At 40.1% G+C, this 18,480-nt stretch overlaps 1 long non-coding RNA gene across 1 annotated transcript; it reads right to left on the reverse strand.

Annotated features, from left to right (window-relative positions):
* Positions 1–15,563: 15,563 nt before the first annotated feature.
* Positions 15,564–17,562, reverse strand: LOC143148874 (uncharacterized). The gene is made up of 3 exons (XR_012992629.1): positions 17,439–17,562; positions 17,101–17,366; positions 15,564–16,537 (listed from the first exon to the last, which is right to left on the reverse strand). It is a non-coding gene; the product is annotated as an uncharacterized LOC143148874 (long non-coding RNA).
* Between the last annotated feature and the right edge of the window lie 918 nt (positions 17,563–18,480).

An 18,480-nucleotide genomic window follows, 5' to 3' on the forward strand; every position in this document is an offset into this window, starting at 1 on the left:
GATTGCAAATAATTGACACGCGTATATATATTCTTTAAGTTCGTTTGCATTTCTTACGTCACATTATGCACCCTGCCTTTTAATTCTGCCCATAAATTTTCGAGTTGCACGTGCCTTGTGCATTGGATCATTATCTTGATAAAATTGAAAATTGTCACGAATACCCAAACGATCCGGAGAATCAAGTAAATTTTCTTTTAATATATTTATGTATTTATACGTGTCTGTAACACCATCAACAAACACAAGATCACCTATCCCAGCCACAGAAAAACACACTCACACCATAACGTGGCTACCCCCGTATTTCACCATGGACCGACGATTTGAATTTTCAAAACTTGTATTTGACTTACACCGCATAATTCATCGACCACCTAACTGAAAGACGTTAAACTTACTCTCATCAGTGAAAATTGTCTCTTTTCAATCTTCATACGTCCATTTAACGTGCTCTTTTGCAAATTGCAAACGTTTCTTTCGATTTGCTTCACTAATGTAAGGTTTCTTGCAAGCTACTCTTCCATTATATCCATATCTTCTTATAAGACGTTTAACTGTTTCATTACTAACTCTCTTTCTTGTTTTTTTTAACTTCTCTTGAAACTCTTGGTTCATCAACGATCACTTAACAACTTTCTGCCGAGGTTTCGGACCTTGTTTTCTACTCTATTTTCCGTCTTATACCGTTTTATTATATACTGAACCGTAGATCGGCTTCTATTAATAGTAATACTAATTTTTTTCTAAACTTTTTCCATTTCGATAATGACTAATAATTCATTTTCACAGCTTAACCGAGGTTTCTATTTCTTTCCGGCCCATTTTGCTTAACAATGTGACAAACTGTTTACTCTTAAACAAAAGAACAACTATCAATTGTCTTTTCTTCTTTGTAAAATATAATTGGAATCTTTGATATAACAAAAAAGATCCCTAAAATATATTTCACGGTCCGTATATTAACTATACGAATACGATTGAGAGGTAGTTCTTCTGACTAGATACATTTCTTTTATGTATTTTCTGTAGTTTTGATAAGTGAAGTATGAAACTAGGTCTGTAAATAGAAATAACCTAATTTAATAATGAACGTTTGGTAAGAATAAATGAGAAGCACTAATAAGAAATATGATTTTTTCCACTTATACTAAAAAGAGATCTCTAGAATATATTTTATGGTCCATGTATTAACTATACGAATACGACTGAGAGGTAGTTTTTCTGACTAGATACATTTCTTTTTATGTATTTTCTGTAGTTTTGATAAGTGAAGTATGAAACTAGGTCTGTAAATAGAAATAACCTAATTTAATAATGAACGTTTGGTAAGAATAAATGAGAAGCACTAATAAGAAATATGATTTTTTCCACTTATACTAAAAAGAGATCTCTAGAATATATTTTATGGTCCATGTATTAACTATACGAATACGACTGAGAGGTAGTTTTTCTGACTAGATACATTTCTTTTATGTATTTTCTGTAGTTTTGATAAGTGAAGTATGAAACTAGGTCTGTAAATAGAAATAACCTAATTTAATAATGAACGTTTGGTAAGAATAAATGAGAAGCACTAATAAGAAATATGATCTTTTCCATTTATACTAGACTCTCGTACACTGTACGAATACGAACGGGAATAATTGCACGTGTACTACAACTTCGTAGAGGAAGTGTTCGATTTTCTTTTTCACTGAAAGTGGTCAGAACGAGTTGCTCTCTCTTAACACTAGACTTACCAGTCAAAATCACTGGTTTCGACTACCTTTACAAAGGAATTTACTTTTAATTCCATCATAGCATATTTTCAAAAGGACACGTTACGACATTTTCTATTCTATAGATACAATCAATTTCATAAGTTTTTCTTTTTCCCCAACAATTAACCCTTTGCAATCGTATTGAATTTGGACATGGGTGTCGTACTGATCGGAATTAATTTCCCTTGAAAAACCAGTGACAGATAACATTCAAAATTACGAAGGATAAACAAGATTGATTAATTCATTTGTGAACTTTCGATACATGTTCGTGCAACAGTGTGTTTTAACGTTTTATGTAAAAATTATATTTTACAGTTCTCCATCGTATGGTATCTTTCAAAACAGTCTCCAACATACATCCCTGTATATCCTTTTCGGCATACATGTATCGCAAAAATAATTAATTTGATGTCTCTTCCGCCCTTAATCTTTCCGTTTGAACACACAGAACAATCTTTACTTTTTACATCTTCATAGTGCCGCAATATGTGCACTTCTCCATTAAGCCTTTCCTCTTTACTCAATTCCGTGATCTCTAATAGAAGCACCGTATTGGTTCGTGGACAGATTCTTTAAACATTCAGTTTCATTCCGAGAAAATGTGAACTAATACATAGTCGTATAAACTATAAGATTAGTTTATCGCTATGATGGCTGAGAGCATACATACCAGCGTAAAGGGTTAACTTACCTGAGACACGTACGAGGAACACCTCATTATACCGGAATCCATCGGTAGCTCTAGCGTTAACGTTCAGAGATGAAATAATCTGCACGAACTTTGGAGGTGTTCCTTCGTGCCAATTGATCGCATCGTGTCTCCCTTTTCACGTATCAGGGAACATCCTGTACGTGTCGTGCTACACGATAGACGAACGTCGCCGCTGGTAACACGTGGAGCGTTCAATGACGCGCTACCTCGCCGCCGCGTCAGTGTTGCATGACATCACGTCTTCTGTGTCCCGCGTCAAAAGCCAAAGCGCCGCGCAATAAACGTGCCACGCGCCTATTCCTGCGTCACGATTATCTGTACCCTATCAGTAAACAATATCGCGCGGTCAACCGCATCGCGAGACCACTGGCGTTCTTTTTTTCTCTTTTTTTTTTTTTTTTTTTTTTTTCGTGACGCGGAAACCTCGCTCGTGGTTCAACCATTTCACCGAGACCGGTCTCGCTCGAATTCTTCGATTCTGAATCGAGAAATCGATCAAGAAGATTCTTTTACCCGGAGGTGCACAGTTGATGGCGATTATCTTCTTCGGAATTCCAATTTTTGTTCATTGGAAACTCCAAACGGTACGTCGAGCATACCGCGAGGACAAATTGGAAGGATATAAGTAAAATATAAGTAAGATATAAGTAAAATATAAGTAAAATATAAGTAAAATATAAGTAAAATATAAGTAAAATATAAGTAAAATATAAGTAAAATATAAGTAAAATATAAGTAAAATATAAGTAAAATATAAGTAAAATGTAAGTAAAATATAAGTAAAATATAAGTAAAATATAAGTAAAATATAAGTAAAATATAAGTAAAATATAAGTAAAATATAAGTAAAATATAAGTAAAATGTAAGTAAAATGTAAGTAAAATGTAAGTAAAATGTAAGTAAAATATAAGTAAAATATAAGTAAAATATAAGTAAAATATAAGTAAAATATAAGTAAAATATAAGTAAAATATAAGTAAAAGGATAAGTAAAAGGATAAGTACAGAAGTATATATCGAAAAGGTTAACATAAATTCGTAACGTGCAAGCGTAAGTTTCTTTAGCTTTGTGCAGAGGTGTAAAACGTTTTGCAAACGTTTGCAAAATGTTGGCTGGTGGTAGTACACGTGTCACGTGAATAGCAATGCGTCATATATCGACACACGGACGGGGATTGGGTTAACAGTGGTAATTGCCCGAACGTTTATTCGAAGTTTACCCTACATATTCAATTTAGGCGGTTAGTTGAACGCTGCGCGCGCTTATTGCGTGCATTACGATTTTATTACACCGGTGCATCCGGGGTAACCGGTTGGGGGAGGTCTCGTGTAACGATGTATGTAATTGAATCGTTGAACCGTCGTTTCAGCGAAGCTGAGTGTTGCCTTCTGAATCGCAGAGCATCAAAATGTGACGATAATTCGACGATTGCGTCCACGTGCTACCTTTGTACCCGTGGACCTTATAAATTGTATCGTTTCAACCAGTCAGTCGAGCGTCAGAGACTGTACAATTCTGCAGTTAATTCAGAGATATTTTGTGCACATGGCGGTGTAAAAAAAATATTGGCTTGTTCGGGAAGTAATTTCGTTTTCCAAAATGGAGAGTGTATAATTTAGTAAAATGTTTGTACGCTCTGAAAAAATCGTGTTTCATTTTCACGAAGAAACAACGAAACGACTTTCCGAACAAGCCAATAGTTTGTTTTAAGCTGCGGTTTGAAAGATAGATGCAACAATGTTGGCCAATTATTAAGTTCGTTTCGACTTGGTAAAAAATTGCAACAGTGTTGGGCAACTGTTGAGTTCATTCTGGCTTGGTTATCGGGATATCTGATCGATGGTCAGTTCATCGATCACTGTGCTGTTCGTTAAAATTTTAAAACACTTCTTATTGGTCGAGGTCAGTCTGTTTCAAGTGATTTAGTGTCTTGTCAGGAAGAGAAATCTTTAAACGCGCCAAGTATCATCAGTCAACATCTAAAATCCTGATAGTTCCGCTTTAGTCGTTTGTTATTTCTATTATTTATTGGTTTACTGTGCATAAACAGGGTATTGCAATTTAGATGAATCATTGTCGATTCGATTCACGGATCGCTTCATCCAGGAGTTCAACAAACAGTTACGGTTTGCATGAAGATTAAAATACCACAGAGGATCATTATCAATGCATAGTAAGATAGCGAGTCGTTTGTTTTATCGTTGTTTCTTGTTTTATTGTTGACTCTTCTCAAAATAGTCAAACTCTGTGACGGGTACAGGGTGTCCCAATCGTTACCGGTCGATTTGTATTTCGCGCTATTTTTAAAACGTCGAACCGATTCACCTGAAACTTGACATATGTCATCTAGACAGATGGGAAATTAATTATTGAAAAGTACACGGTGAAAATAAATCTGGAAATTCGTTCGTTTTTGACACCATCCACATTCAATTGGGGCAACAGTACTCCGTAGGACTTTTAAACGTATTTACTTGGTCTTTCGTTTATGTAATTTAAATGTACAAAAAATTACAGAATGTATACAATGTGTAAAAATACACAAACTGTCTAAAATAAAATGTACATTGCAATATTCAGAAAGTAAAACAGATCTGTACAATAGTGAGACGACTCGCTTGTAGATACTATGACGAACTACGTACGTATGTATGCCGTTATTTTTGCAATAAAAAATACAATTTTTTTAATTTCACGAACAATTGCTGTATCTCTTCGAATAAATACAACTAACTTATTTCTTTTAAACATCATTGAATATTTTTCGTTAACCCTAGCATACTTTTCCGATACGACGAAAAACATACAATACAACCACGTTAAAAAATTTATGTTATCTCTAACCGTCTCCGAATTAGCTTTACAGGTGTCGTACTTTAAAGAGTGATATCACCCCGTAAACTTGAGATATCGTAGCTAATAAAAAATACATATCAACTATTTTCTGTCCTTCAAATTTGCAACGTTTCACGCAACTCGAAACCGTTTACGGTCCTTTATTAATCACTAGAATTATTAGTGCCTAGTCCCAAGGCATAGGTCTCGAAGAGTTTCAAATCAGCAGTAGCTAATGACGTTTGGTAAATTAAAGTTCGAAATATCATTTGCATCGGTGCGAACACTCAGAATCATCGTACAAAATAAACGACTCGATACATTAACATTAAAATAATTGATGTTCGACTGGATATTTTCACCAAACATTAAATTGTCACCCAGAGTGTAGATTCTAATTTGATGTGCAATAGATGATCCAAGAGTTACGTGAGATCGTTTCAAGTTTTTGACATTGTATCGAGTTGTTCGGATTATTTCGTTATTTTTTTTTTTTTGGTGAAAATAATATACGATTTTTTAAGAGTGTATAAACATTTTACTAAATTATATATTCTCCATTTTCTAAAACGAAATGTCTTTCCGAACAACCTAATATAATTGGTTAGTAAACAATGTCCATCGAGAACACCTCTGCACAATGGTATCGCAATATCATTCCTTCGGTTAGAGCCGCAATCACCGGAGCTAGTGTATAACGCACGGCATTCACGATAGGCTAGACTCAACAGGTTAATAGCAGGGTTTACACTAATCGAATGGGACGGAACCTCGGAGTAGACCAAGAGGAGTGATTGGCGAAAATAGGACCGTCGCTCGGTCCTGGTTAAATGATCAAACATGATTGTGCTTCAGGTTGAGTCCAGCTGGGATGGTAACCGACATAATTGTTTCTTGGCTCGTAACATATTTCGTTTTATTAATCGAATTACCTGTATCCAAATCCATCGTCGGGAAACTATTGGGTTGTTCGGAAAGTAATTTCTTTTTTTTTTTTATTTGACGACGTGTTTATTCTCTGCAATTAGGAGAGGAATAGAAATTCAAATAGACGACAGCATGGCGGACACGATAGCGGAGAACGCAACTTGGAGTAATTTGGAAATCGGAGGAAATCGAGCACACCTGTGCGAAAATTTCTTTTATTACTTTAATGTACAGAATTCATTCCCGAAATGATTCCCGTGTGTTACATCTTGTTTAAAAATTGACGATAACTCGAGAATTTTCGGGAATGGAATCGGTTGGGTAGCCCTCTGGTGGGAAATGCCAGAGGTAGCGCTACAAATTTTTATTTCTACGCACCGTCGCCATGACAGTCCGACTACGAATCCATTTTCACTTAAGGTAGACTCGTACTTTTCTTCCATCGCGAACAAATTTTAAATCACAAAAAAAAACAAAACAAAATCAGATTACCTATCCCAACTTAATTTATTCTTTTTTATTTACCACCCTTTGCATATGTTTATTACAAAAGTGCTCGAGATATACAACGGTTATCCGTTTTAATTTTATTAGGTTGTTCGGAAAGTAATTTCGTTTCTTTTTTTTTTTTTTTTGGTGAAAATGAAACACGATTCTTTTAGAGTACGTAAACATCTTATCAAATTGTATATTCTCAATTTTGGAAATTACTTTTCGAACAACCGAATGGAGTACTCGTAGTTGCTCGACCCTAAATGTAATTACACTAACCGAGACGACGTTGTTAATTACAAGACTCATTTGCTGCCCACGTTTTCATATCTCTCTTCCTCGTTCCATTGCTTAAACGACCCGACATATCGAGACTGCGATATTTCATTGAGTTACACTCCGCGTTACCGTAATGCCCGACAATTACAATGTAGCTCTATGTAATTCGCTCGGATCATTAGTCTTAATATACGCGCTAGAACAATGCTTCCCTGACACCAGCCCAAATTGCAATTGTCTGCCATAACTGGCGTCCAATCGTCAGCTCCGAGAAGCGGTCTCGACTCGATCGTTGCACGACCGTTAATATTCCAATCGTGAATCGTTCGAAGAATCGCTTGCAGTTCAAATTTATTAGCTGAGATTCGAACGAATCTATCCACCGGCGAAAGGTTGATATTTAAATGTAGGAAGTTAAGATCGTGTTCAATTCTCTTCTCAAACCCGGAGAGATTTTTGCATCGATCGATTATACCGTTACTGTCATTTTTTCTTAGAAGTTACGAAACGTACGATAAAACGATGGAATTTTTACTTGAAGTATTCGTGCAAGAATAAGTTAAATTGGTATCAATTTAATATAATATAATAATTAAATCACTGGTCCGTTTGAACTTGGGTGTGGTCTCTTCCGTCTCACTTGAGAAGATTTTTCCGAAACCTTCCGATTATTGATTCCAGTTAATTGTACACGATTTCTACAATGATCGCAAATCACTACTGGAAATTAATACGATATTATTTATCATTAATACGATATTACCACTTCTGTGGTCGTCCAAACTGCTGATACTGCGAGGGTTCAAAGCACCTTTTGGCTGTACCTCGTTATTACGCAAATTATTCTTTGTATAACAATACATGTACACTGTACAAAAACGTATAATACGGTAGGTATTTGTGTGCGATGCTATTTCACATTAAACGTTTAGTTTAGACTTGTGCGAGTTTAGTTCTACGCAAACGGGCCAGTTTGCGAAAACATCAATACCGAGTTGTTCGGAAAGTAATTTCCTTTTCCAAAATGGAGCATGTACGATTCAATAAAATGTGTACACGCTCTGAAAAAAATCGTGTTTCGTTTTCACCAAAAGAAAAAATTACTTTCCGAACAACCCAATAGTATTCCAAGAAATAAGTCTATAAAGTCTTGCGGGGTGCATCTTCCCGAGCAATCGAGACGACAAGATTCGTTTCGTTAATTCCAAGAAATCCAACAGCCACGGATACACGCTCTCGAAGAATTATTATTCGCGACTCTGTGCAAATACCGAGTACCAAGTACGGTCAGTTTTGGAGCGTGGGAGAAGCTTGTATCGTGTTACCAAACGCCCTCTCCAATATCGTATTACATTCGGTACGAATTCGATTCGTGGAAAGCGCGTATTGGATTCGACGAAGTTCGATTCGCGAATGCAGCGCAACTGCACGCGAATGCAACGCAACTGCACGCGAATTGGCCCGAGTGAGCTGAGCTTCCTGAATCGAGGGAGGAGGAGGAGGAGGAGGAGGCGTGTCGAGGACTGCACGAGAAATAGAGCCGCAACACGTGGAAGAAGTAGGTCTCGCCACGTTGAGCCGAGGATCATCCTGATCTATGTTAGCCGTACTTACCTCATTGTCGTTGACTGATCATGCACCTTATTCATGCTCGTCCCCCTCGCGCTGTGCATACGGCCTGACCTCTGGCTGTAGTGCGCTGTTGTCAGTCGGCTCACGCTTGCTCCTCTGCCCGATTGACACACGGCATTGCCGTGATTGTTCGCGATGATTGCCAGACACGCAAATCCAACGATAAAACATTGCCACGGGACCGTCGGTTCTATTTTAGGCCTTGGGTCATTTAAGGCTATGTTCACCGCACGGCAAGGACTCGATAGTTGCGCCCGGTTTGGGTCACAGACACGCAACTATCGAATCCCTTGGCGAGTTCTTCCTGTTACAGGACTCCGGATCGTCGTTCGGGGAACGTTTGGTAACGAAAGCATTAATCTTTGTTTAATGAGATTCTCCCGATTGGATTCTTGGAAGTGTGGTTACTAGCAACGAGGACTAGAATGCTCGATTGTAATTCTTGTGATAAGTCACGGTGGATTCCTGGATAAGACTCTTGGATTCCGAAACGTCGCGAAAGACGTTTAATCGGTCTGGATAACTCGCGAAAGAAAAGGATCTATTTGTATAATAGTAAATAATCGCTGGTATAAAAGAAAATGTTCAAGTGTTTATCCCTCGGGTAAACTTGTGATCCTTGTATAGGAATTGTGACAATTCGTGTTAATTTTCGACAAGTTTGATATATCTGTAACGTTTTCGGTTGGAAGTTCAGCACTCTTCGGTAGACAAAGGTCTACGATAATAATACAAACGTGAAGATTAAATAAAGGGAAAGAAAAAAGGTGTAGTGTATATTGGTATGATAAAAGTACATATGTTTTCCTTTGGAACGATGAGTAACTCCGATGTATGAAAAATGAAATTTTATTGTTTTTATTTTATCCCTATAAGAAGGCTCGCAATGTATTGGCGAAAGCTTGTTGGTAAATATGAGTCCAAACGTGACCTCGATCGAATTATTTTCAGTCAGATAGTACCGTTCAATCCCCATTTACTTCAACTGTTTCACGAACATCAAGTATGATATCTCCGAAGAAAATACAGATCACAAACGAGATTTATTTTTATTTATCACAAATGACAGAAAGATGGGAGAAAGGAGCAGAGACGGTAGATTGCTCGGTGTATACCCAATAAAGGGACGGTAAACCTTAGGGCAGGATCGTCGCAAGAAAACAACTCCAACGGTGATGAATGTAGAACGGAAGAAGACGCGACTCGTTCCGTTCATAGAAACTGCATACACACGATCAGCGTCACACAGTTCAGACACTTCATTACCTGTTTACAAAGTCTCGTCGCTCTCTTCCTCTCCCATCACCGAGCGGAATTTCTCGATAGGGACCGATACAAATTGCCTAGGGGAGCGCGCGCCACGGACCAAGTATAAAAATACAATTATGGACACAATCTGGGGAGACGGTTGTTTTGCTGATTTACGCCGGCGAGGTCCAAGTTCAGACGCCACGATCGACCTGGCTGTGTCGATGAAACCGACTGAAGCGGTGGTGTCGACGACTCCCTTATCGTAATACCGGTCAGAAAACATCTACGTTGCACTTGGCTGGTCTGTTGTCGAGAACACTGACCAGGTAACTGACACTCGTAGGAAAAGTTGGCATTCTTTACTCGGTCAATTAACCGAAGACCCCGATAACCAATATAAAGTAACATAAACACAATCTGAAGTGTTTTTATAAGCCTGATGACTAGTAGTTGCCTCTGCCAACTGTTACGCTGGAACTGCATCATGTTTGGACCAGATCTAGGCTAAATTTAAACTAGATCTTGCTTAGCTGTTGTCCAGTTAGATAATAAGACGTATCTAATGACGAGATACATCCGATACAGGTCTCCAATTACATCTGGACTTGGTACGTGACTAGTCTTAGGTCTGGTCTAGGTCTGATCTATGTCTGGTATAGATTTGGACTAATAGGCTCTACTAGCTCTAGATAGGTATAGACTATGTTTGAACTATACGTAAACTAGATTGATGGTGAGTTAACATAGTTGATTATCAGATCCAGCTATGTTTCGATCAGATCCAGTTTTGTGCTAAATCTTTGTTGGATCTGTTGTCCAACACTAGGAGTTTGAATTATATCCGACAATTATCCACGTCCGATCTACGTATAGAGTAAGCCTGTACAAAGTCTTGGTTCGTCTCGGGTTGCCAAAATAAGTGTCCTGGTAGACTAGTAAATTGAGGACCAGAAGATTCGACATCCGATATTGTGGGTGCATTCTTTTAAGTGCCTTTAGGTCGTTAGAAGTGCCTAATAATAATCTGTGTCGATCTATTAGGCAGCAAGCTTCACCTACCGATAAGTTTCTGCTGGTCTTTGATCCACTTAGCAGGAGCAATTGAAACTGACGGCATATCAGAAGAGTTAGGTTCGGAGAGGTAGTCACGAGCGCGCGCACGTTTCCCGCGGAGTTCAATGCCGCCAAAGGAAGGACGATCTCGGATTCAATTATTGTAACGCCGTAAACAGACCGCTGAACCCAAACACCGATTCGACTGGCAAACAATAGTTACACAACTGCTGTAACCGTTCGTGGACAACATACCCTGAACGTTGCTCCCTGGAACATGCACGTTCTGCGTGCAATTACACGAGACAAACATATTTTCGGCCGCAACACGAACCTGCAACGTTTCATCGAAATTGGAAATTGGAGGGGGAAGACATTCGACGATTGTGCCCTGTCGTGAAACACGTAGAGTTTGGTCACATGCTTGTCCATGTTAGAGGGGACATTGAGGCTATCGCTAAGATCGTTACGTTTGCGTCTGAAATGTTCGTCACGTTACCGCTATTCGTTTACGATTTCGTTGCGTGTTTGCGTCTAAAGTACCGATCACCTCGAACCATAGATAAATCGACTGAGAAATGTCCGTCGTCCGTGGCAAAAAGCAACGAAATCGGCGTGTACCGGCCCGACGTATCGAGAACGTTGCATTAGCCGTGATTCCATCTGGTATGTCCATGTTTATCGCGTTCGTGAAGCTTTTTCCGCCGCTGCCAACTAAATATTCGGAATATTACGGCTGCCGGCTCGCTCATTGTTATTGTTCTATATTTAACTGAAACTTTACCCCGTACCCTGTGCAATATTATTATATATACCGTGACCGTCTCGGACAAACACGAGAGATATTCAGTAAGGTGCATGACACATCGCGGCGGAGATGCTTGGGGAGAGAGCGAGAAAGAACGGGCCGCGCTATCTTGGACGTTCACATCGGTTCAGAGGTCAATCAATTGAAAAGAGAGGAAAAAAGAAGGAGTGTTAACGGCGCCCTAATGGTCTCGCGTTATAATTGAAACGACAATCTTTATTGTGGCAATTATTCCCGGCCGGGTAATAGGTTTTTTACGAGGCGAACGTTTATTAATAGACAGCGGCCAGTTTCCTTCGCGTCTTGCGGATTGCACCAGCCTGGTCAACAATCCTTTTCTATCGTGTGGAATCGTGCCAGGTCACGGAGAATATTCCGGGGTAGCGAGTACAACATTCTCTCACCCAATCTACAACCAACGGTTTCCGCGAGCAACGTTCATCTCCCCTGGTCTGGAGTACGCCTTCCCTAACCGGACACCTATCCCCAACGGGCAGAGTAACCCTAGGACTTGGATCGGGCTCTAAGGTCCATTCTAGACGAAGATAGAAAGCATTGGTTGAGAGCAGCGTTGTCCAGTTCGGTAAGGTGTTCATTGATTTCCTGCCTGTGGCAGGATTAGTTTCTTTAAATTGTACACGTTTCTTAAGTAGTAAGCTATCGTCATCGAACGCTGAGAGATGGATTCTAATAGCGGTATCGTTAAAGAGAGCCATAGAGGAAGTAGCTATCCATCCTTGCGTGTCACGCACACTCGGCCTTTTATCGGAAAAATTTCGATAATCGACGAAACAAACGATTAGTTGTTTACACATTGAGTCATAACTACATCGCGAGCAAATTATAACGGAATCTCGTTGACGAACCTACGCAGAAATAGGACTAATCTTTTTAATTGCCCATGCTCGGTAGATAGATCGACGTACAGAAATTGTTACAAATTCGGAAACAATTCGAGTCGATGCGAGTTTCAGTTACGTAAAGGGATACAAAGTTGTATAGAATCGCGGCGAGGAAGCGTGGCAAAAATTCGCGGGAATCTATTGCGCATGCGCGATAAATTGAACCTCCCCAACGCGTTACTAGGAACATTCGAAACAATGAAATTTCATCAACACGGAATCAAGAGAGAGGATTAAAGTGTTCTGTGACACTGTGGACGAGCCGCGGCGAGAATTCGCGGGAATTTTCCGCGCATGCGCGTGAAACCTAACCTCTTAAGCGTAGAAAAACTGTTACGGAAATTTTACAGTTACGGAAATTCGAATCAATTGAATTTTATGTACTGGCGATAACCGAAGGGACGGTTAAATTGTGTAGTGTTGTGAAAACATTGTTGGACGTTAAGATAGTGGTTTATCTTAGCTCAATTAATGTTTTCGTCTTTTCGGTCCCCCACTGGGAACTCGTTCCAAGGGACTCCCGTTATGTCGTTTATATAATCTATCGTAAATTTTTGAGGTAGATTAAAATATTCTTCGAGATTATTTCATAACTATTTTTACCAGGTATAACGAATGGTTCCGTTTTCAAGCTTTCATCTAAATTTACGCGATTGTAAATTTCATTTACGATCGGGCGTCAAGACGGCGTTGCGCTCATAAAGTGGCTCGGTTTTACATTTCCGGTTCTGTCGCGTCGGTAATAGCGAAAAAGTCGTTCGGTCTGTCCGTCTGTATGCATGAAATTAGAATCCCGAAAAATCGCAGACCTGTACGAGCCTGGAAGGTCCTCAAGACCGTCAACCAACAGGTAACAATATCTCTACTCCCTGAACGGTGATCAACGGAACCATCGATTCAAAACTGATCCACGATTACGCTATTAAATCTACAATCGCTACCGTTAAATCATCGTGTAACGCGTCAAGTTAAATACGAACCCTGAACCTCGGTTCAACGTCGATCCTTGTCATCCTTCCACAGTCTTACGTTTTTTAAACAGTATCAAACGATATCCGCTAGCTAGGCTACAGACCTAGGCGATAATCTAATCTCCAGGTCTTCGCGATCGAGTCAATACCTTATTAAAACTCGTTGGGGCAATACATCACGATCACGACGACCGATTTTTTCTCAGAGAGTCCTTTCCTTGGTCCACCCTCTAGATTACAGAGAGATTCATGGTTTCGTGGCCGGTATCAGTAGCCTCGTGTACAGATTCGATCTCCCGTCGAAAACAAAACTCGACACCCCTTTCCGCTCTCTCTCTCTCTCTCTTTCTCTCTCTCTCTCTCTCTCTCTCTCTCTCTCTCTTTCTCTATTTATGATCCAGCAACAGTTTTTTTTCCCCACGAGAATCGATTTATTGGGGGATTCCTTGTTATCTTATCCGGTCTGGGAGCACGTTTGGGGGGTCGGTCCCTTAGAGAGGGGCATCTTCGATTTATCCATTAATCGGCCGGCGAAACTGGCGGGCACATTTTTTCGGCTGCCGCGACGCGGCGGGGGCGGTGATAACCGATAAGGGCCGCGAGTTACACGCCGATAACCTCGTGGAACTCGCATGAGGTCACCGGGGAGCGGCACGCTTTCCTCCTACACGGCCGACTTCGTGGCGTCTATATTTAGATTATCAATGGCCAGCTGGATATACCAGGAAACACGGGCGCGCTTAGGCGAAACCGCTCCGGGATTCCTGGTAAACGAACTTGGGTGACGAGTCTCGTCCCTAGTTAGATTCGCGACAACCGAAAACCAAGTTTGGCTTCGCGCGGGCCGCGTCGCGTATCCCTTGAAACGAACGTAACGAACGCGAGAGGAACGAGAGCGGGGAAGGTGATCGGATGAACAGAGCCGGAGACACTGCGCAGAAGTAGAAGATTATAGGTGGAACGAGCATTAACGGGCAAGTTGAAAATCCGACGAGGAGTAACTGCCCACTTGACTCGTCGAAGTCCTACATATCTAATTGATGGGGCAACGGATCGTTTGGATAGAGATGTTCTATATCTGTGTTTTATTGGAGGAATGGCTTATCTGGTGTACGGATAGGTTCAATATCCGTATTTGATTGGAAAATAACTGATCAGCTAAAAGTTCTACGTATACGTCTAATCGGGAGTAGTAACTTGTCAGCGGGGGTGGTAAAAAATTCTATATCTACGTTCGATAGGGTGACCGACCAATTGGACGATGTTGTTCCAGATTGGTATCACAGTTGACGAATGAACGAGACGACGCGTAGAGAGGTTCTGGGTTCGAAAATCTGTATCTAATTAATTTGAAGGAGACGCTCCGGGTGCATCTTTTGAAATGTTTTTGAGGACGAGAGCTACAGGCCAGTGCGCGATAAGAGAGCGACAAGAAGGAACGAAAGTGAAGAAAAAAAGAAAAAGAACACTCAACGTGTAACCCCAGTCCGCAACAGGCCGCGGAAGCAATACTGGAGTCTAATGTAGACCGCGTGATTATTCATCGCCAGTAGGGATCGCGTGTTTCGCACCAGTGTACTTCGCGATCCTACCTACGTTGTCGAAAACATTGAAACGAGGCAAGGTATAGCGGAAAGTTTTACGTGTAACTGGAGCCAAAAAAATAAAAAAAAGTCACTGCGTTTAATCATCCGCCGTATCGCCCTATCTTGTTCCTATTTAACTGTTTCTTTTTGATAGATACGTGAAACTGTTGATGCAGTCGAATACACTTCGAGTTGTACACTACGTTCCGTACCGTACACGGATAACATTTTTTTAGAAGCTCGTGCTTTTTGAGCGCATAAGAATTTTTACACGGATCGTTTACATGTAGAGGGTCCACACACATCCCTATTCCAGATATAGTACAATATCTATAGCCTTCTTCGTCGACGACTGCGCATAAAACATTGGTTGTCTTCCTTTGACCTTTCTCAAAGAGCAAACAGAGCGTAGGCTGTATTTGTTAGTCTTGTTTCAGTTCAAAATAAAGAAACAGAAGGTTTTCCCAGGGAGAGACTACTTCGAGTTCTTCGCATGGACATCTTGCTACGTTTAATCACTGTCGGTAGAATCTTTTCATTGGTTCTCATCAATTTACGTTCCGGAATCTATCGATAGATTTTCCATTTATAAATATCGCATTAACGCTTTAAACATATTGTAACGAAACTCTGAACAAATACACTATTCCTCGAGAGACAAGTTTTTCGAGATGACGGTTAGGTAACGATTCACCTTAACGATTATTACACCCTTGAGTGGTAATTGACTCGGGGGTTCAGTGACTTTTTACCGATAAATTTGTATACTGTGTGCCGATAAACAAATTTCACTGGTTTGATGATCAACAGGGTTGCAAGACTGCTTAATGTGGTGTTTTACTATTGGATTGTTCGGAAAGTCGTTTCGTTTTTCTTTGGTGAAAATGAAAGACGATTTTTTTTAGAGCGTATACACATTTTATTAAATTATACATTCTCCATTTTAGAAAACGAACTTACTTTCCGAACAACCCAATAAATTAGTTAGCTCGTAGATTAAAGTGAAAAGAAATCAAGATACATCAAACACGGTCGTGTGGTACACTACGATTGAACATCCTCACAGACATCCTTTGAGGTTACAAACCGCCAAGTGTGGCACAGTGTGCGTTTAGAAATGTGCCCTAAGTGTGTTTAGAAATTCGTCGTGTCGAATTTCGACACCCCAGTGTCCTTCCTGTTTTCATTATTTACCGTTTCTTCAATCTTCTCCCACGGAGCACACCTCGGTATCTGAAATCTACCAGAGAAACTGGCATAACTTTATCCGAGTCCGATGAAGTCCAAATCCATGGCAACGTTAACGATCTTCCAAAAAACTGCTGAGAAAGAAAAATAAAAACGTTATCTGAAATTACCGGACAGATCCTCCTTAACCCTTTCGACCTGGCGGGCGTGTATATACGCCCTCGAAGAATGACCATTCATATACGAAGAGCGTATATATACGCTCTGGAAAAGTGGTCGCTGAGGTACGAAGAGCTTATATATACGTTCGTACAATACATACTTCTATTTCATACTTTACACGAGATACTCTTGTCAATCAAAAATGCCTCGAATGAGGCATCAAAAAAGAAGAAAAAATCAAATTCGAAAATGTGTCGTCGGTAGTAAACGCGGAGAAAGACGCGAGGTGAGGTACTATTGTTCACAATGTGACGTTGGCTTGTGAGTGGTTCCATGCTTTGAACTCTATCGTACCAAACTTGATTATTAATATTGGGTTTGGCTTTGAATACTTTAGTATATATTATATATTATATAATATACAAAAAAATAAATTATCATTATAAAGTTCTACAATTTATAAAGTAAAACGATACTACCGAATGTGATAAATATCATTGTGAAATTTCGAGTACAAGAAACGACTTCTACTTACTTGGTAGCGTTCTGTAGCTCGGTGTCAACTGCTCGGTAATGCGCTCCGTTCGGGGCTATCACGTTTCGTCGCAAACGTTCCGCAGCGAAAGGGTTAAAAAGGCGGGAACGGGATTGAACGGCTGAACCTTCTCGTTATCGGACGGTTCGTAGCGGTGTGCTCCGGGCGCGAACCATCGGAGACGATTGAATTTCCATTGGCGGAAAGTACGTCGAACCACGGGGGAAATCGAGAAGCGCCAACGTGAGTCACACGGCAGACGGTATCTGCGAACGGGCTTACTTAGAGTGCGACGCGTAACGAGGCGATAAAAGAACCGCTCGTGTCTGTGCTCTTACATAAAAGTAATAAAGACCGTGCGTCGCGTGCCGGTCAGCCAGGTCCCGTCGGGACCGAGTGCATGCCGTCGCGACGCCCGGTTTTATTCCATCCAAGAGTATAGGCCGCGAATTGCGAAACGGCTATTAAAAGTCTGACCTAACGACACTGATACCGAAGCATCGTGATTAGGATGTGTAACGACCTTTGCGGTTCGCGTTCCTGGCGCCTGCGTAAAACGACAGAGAATGGGGGACAGGAATTCGTGCGAGGTCGCACCAACTATTAGAGAATCGTGTGTACTAGTGGCTTTATCGAACGTTATTGGTACCTCGCGATCCGAACGCTTCGTGAATATCGAGCGAATTTAAAGTATCGAACGCTGGTCTAACGCAATAAAGTACGTTTCCCGCCAATTTCTACCTGTATCGAATATTGAGGTTAAGTTCGAAACCGGTCTAAACGATTAGGGGATATTGCTAACTCTGCGGAGTATGCTGGTATAACGTAGTGAAGTACATTTGGTGCCAATTTTTACCTTTGACTAACATCGAGGTTAAGCTCGAAAGCAATCTAGCGGCCATAGTGCAATAAGTGTGTAAAAACATTCTTATACGATATGTACAATCGAAGTTTAATTAATAAAAATATTACCATCGAATAATTTGCGTAAGGGATCATTATTCGATCCTGCTAATACTGTTCGTGTCTATTGGCACTGAAATTTGTCACCGTATCAAAAATATATATGAAGCCATGATAGTAATAATAATATTTCGTACGTATTTTTGTACCTAGTTCGTTATACCATAGACACAACAAGGAAGCTATATTCGTTAACTTGGTATTTTTTCTCAAAAATATTTTTTTAGGAACAATTTATTGGCATCGATTTACATCCACTTGTTCTTTTCGTACTTGTCCACATTTGATCCAAGTTATTTGTACTTGTAATGAACTTTCTTCATCTTTTGGGAAAGAGGAAATGTGATATTATCAGTCAAAAATAGTAAATAATTTTTTTACGTAATTTACCCCTTAATTAACATTTGTACACTCATA

This window comes from Ptiloglossa arizonensis, chromosome 1 (genome assembly GCF_051014685.1).
Source record: "Ptiloglossa arizonensis isolate GNS036 chromosome 1, iyPtiAriz1_principal, whole genome shotgun sequence".
Classification (NCBI taxonomy): Eukaryota; Metazoa; Arthropoda; class Insecta; order Hymenoptera; family Colletidae; genus Ptiloglossa; species Ptiloglossa arizonensis.